This window comes from Arachis hypogaea, chromosome 11, assembly GCF_003086295.3.
Source record: "Arachis hypogaea cultivar Tifrunner chromosome 11, arahy.Tifrunner.gnm2.J5K5, whole genome shotgun sequence".
Classification (NCBI taxonomy): Eukaryota; Viridiplantae; Streptophyta; class Magnoliopsida; order Fabales; family Fabaceae; genus Arachis; species Arachis hypogaea.
In genome coordinates, this window is record NC_092046.1 from 86,446,590 (window position 1) to 86,450,218 (window position 3,629).

At 41.7% G+C, this 3,629-nt stretch overlaps 1 non-coding gene across 1 annotated transcript; it reads right to left on the bottom strand.

Moving 5' to 3' along the window:
• Nucleotides 1-252: 252 nt before the first annotated feature.
• LOC112725562 (small nucleolar RNA R71) lies at nt 253-360 on the bottom strand. Its single transcript, XR_003164663.1, has one exon. It is a non-coding gene; the product is annotated as a small nucleolar RNA R71 (small nucleolar RNA).
• Between the last annotated feature and the right edge of the window lie 3,269 nt (nt 361-3,629).

Sequence of the window (3,629 nt, forward strand, 5' to 3'; positions counted from 1 at the left end):
CAGCAGAACTGCAAGTTTCATGGACTTCCATCTGAAGATCCTTTTCAGTTCTTAACTGAATTCTTGCAGATATGTGATACTGTTAAGACTAATGGAGTAGATCCTGAAGTCTACAGGCTCATGCTTTTCCCTTTTGCTGTAAGAGACAGAGCTAGATTATGGTTGGATTCTCAACCCAAAGACAGCCTGAACTCTTGGGATAAGCTGGTCACGGCTTTCTTAGCCAAGTACTTTCCTCCTCAAAAGCTGAGCAAGCTTAGAGCTGATGTTCAAACCTTCAGACAGAAAGAAGGTGAATCTCTCTATGAAGCTTGGGAAAGATACAAACAGTTGACCAAAAAGTGTCCTTCTGACATGCTTTCAGAATGGACCATCCTGGATATATTCTATGATGGTTTATCTGAGCTATCAAAGATGTCACTGGACACCTCTGCAGGTGGATCCATTCACCTAAAGAAAACGCCTGCAGAAGCTCAAGAACTCATTGACATGGTTGCTAATAACCAGTTCATGTACACTTCTGAAAGGAATCCTGTGAGTAATGGGACGCCTATGAAGAAGGGAGTTCTTGAAGTTGATACTCTGAATGCCATATTGGCTCAGAATAAAATATTGACTCAGCAAGTCAATATGATCTCTCAGAGTCTGCATGGAATGCAAGCTGCATCCAACAGTACTCAAGAGGCATCTTCTGAAGAAGAAGCCTATGATCCTGAGAACCCTGCAATAGCAGAGGTAAATTACTTAGGTGAACCTTATGGAAACACCTATAACTCAACATGGAGAAATCATCCAAATTTCTCATGGAAGGATCAAAAGCCTCAACAAGGCTTTAATAATGGTGGAAGAAACAGGTTTAGCAATAACAAACCTTTTCCATCATCAACTCAGCAACAGACAGAGAACTCTGAACAAAATGCTTCTAATTTAGCAAATCTAGTCTCTGATCTATCTAAGGCCACTGTAAGTTTCATGAATGAAACAAGGTCTTCCATTAGAAATTTGGAAGCACAAGTGGGCCAGCTGAGTAAAAGGATCACTGAAATCCCTCCTAGTACTCTCCCAAGCAATACAGAAGAGAACCCAAAAGGAGAGTGCAAGGCCATTGACATAAGTGCCATGGCCGAACCAGTAAGGGAAGGAGAGGACGTGAATCCCAAGGAGGAAGACCTCCAGGGACGTCCAGTGATCAATAAGGAGCTTCCCTCTGGGGAACCAAAGGACTCTGAGGCTCATCTAGAGACCATAGAGATTCCATTGAACCTCCTTATGCCCTTCATGAGCTCTGATGAGTACTCCTCTTTCGAAGAGAATGAGGATGTTACTGAAGAGCAAACTGCCAAGTTTCTTGGTGCAATCATGAAGCTGAATGCCAAATTGTTTGGCATTGATACTTGGGAAGTTGAACCTCCCTTGTTCATCAATGAACTAAGTGATCTGGATCAACTAACATTGCCTCAGAAGAGACAGGATCCTGGAAAGTTCATAATCCCTTGTACCATAGGCACCATGATCTTTAAGGCTCTGTGTGACCTTGGTTCAGGGATAAACCTCATGCCCCTCTCTGTAATAGAGAAACTGGGAATCTATGGGGTGCAAGCTGCTAAAATCTCACTAGAGATGGCAGACAGCTCAAGAAAACAGGCTTATGGACAAGTAGAAGATGTATTAGTAAAGGTTGAGGGCCTTTACATACCTACTGATTTCATAGTCCTGGATACTGGAAAGGAAGAGGATGAATCCATCATCCTAGGAAGACCTTTCCTGGCCACAGCAAGAGCTGTGATTGATGTTGACAGAGGTGAAATAGTCCTTCAATGGAATGAGAACTCTCTTGTATTCAAAACTCAAGGATCTCCCTCTGCAACCATGGGGAGGAAGCAGGAAAAGCTTCTCTCCAAGCAGAGTCAACCAGAGCCCCCACAGTCAAACTCTAAGTTTGGTGTTGGGAGGCCACAACCAAACTCTAAGTTTGGTGTTGAACTCCCATATCCAAACTCTAAGTTTGGTGTTGGAGAGTTTCAACAAAGCTCTGCACATCTGTGAGGCTCCATGAGAGCCCACTGTCAAGCTATTGACATTAAAGAAGCGCTTGTTGGGAGGCAACCCAATGTTTATCTAATTCTTATTTTTCATGTTTTCTTAGGTTCATGATCATGTGGAGTCACAAAATAAATATAAAAATTGAAAACGGAATCAAAAACAGCAGAAGAAAAATCACACCCTGGAGGAGCATCTGTTTGGCGTTCAAACGCCAGAACAGAGCATAGTTCTGGCGCTGAACGCCCAGAATGGGAGCATCCTGGCGCTGAACGCCCAGAACAAGCATGGTTCTGGCGTTCAACGCCAGAAATGGCAGCAAAGGGGCGTTGAACGCCCAAAATGGGCACCAACCTGGTGCTGAACGCCCAGAGTTGTGTGCAAGGGCATTTTACATGCCTAAATTGGTGCAGGGATGTATATGCCTTGACACCTCAGGATTTGTGGACCCCACAGGATCATCTCAGGATCTGTGGACCCCACAGGATCCCCACCTACCTCATCCTCTCTCTTTCCATTCATGATCATCCCTTTTTTTTTTCCATTTACCACTCACATCCATACACCCACTACCTTCAAAAATTCAACATCTCTCTCCCACCCAATCCCACCCACATGGCCGAATCCACACTCCCATCCATCTCCTCCATATCTTCTTCTTATTCTTCTATTATTTCTTCTTTTGCTCGAGGGCGAGCAACATTCTAAGTTTGGTGTGGTAAAAGCATAGCTTTTTTTGTTTTTTCCATAACCATTGATGGCACCTAAGGCCAGAGAAACCTCTAGAAAGAGGAAAGGGAAGACAAAAGCTTCCATCAAGGGTCTATAGCTCAGTGGTAGAACATTTGACTGCAAATCAAGAGATCCCTGAGATACCTCAGGGGATACATTTTCTTCCACACAATTATTGGAAGCAACTAAGGGTGGAACATCAAGAGCACTCCATCATCCTTCATGAAATCAGAGAAGATCTAAAAGCAATGAAGGAGGAGCAGCAAAGACAAGGAAGAGACATAGAAGAGCTCAAGGATATCACTAAGGTGGACTCATTCCTTGTTCTTACTCTCTCTGTTTTTCGTCTTCTATGTTATGTGCTTATCTATGTTTGTGTCTTCATTACATGATCATTAGTAGTTAGTAACTTTGTCTTAAAGATATGAATGTCCTATGAAACCATCACCTCTCTTAAATGAAAAATGTTTTAATTCAAAAGAACAAGAAGTACATGAGTTTCGAATTTATCCTTGAACTTACTTTAATTATATTGATGTGGTGACAATGCTTCTTGTTTTCTGAATGAATGCTTGAACAGTGCATATGTCTTTTGAAGTTGTTGTTTAAGAATGTTAAATATGTTGGCTCTTGAAAGAATAATGACTAGGAGACATGTTATTTGATAATCTGAAAAATCATAAAAATGATTCTTGAAGCAAGAAAAAGCAGCAAAGAACAAAGCTTGCAGGAAAAAAAAAGAAAAAAAAAATTAGGCGAAAAAAAAAATATAGAAAGAAAAAGAAAAAGCAAGCAGAAAAAGCCAATAACCCTTAAAACCAAAAGGCAAGGGCAAATAAAAAGGATCCCAAGGCTTT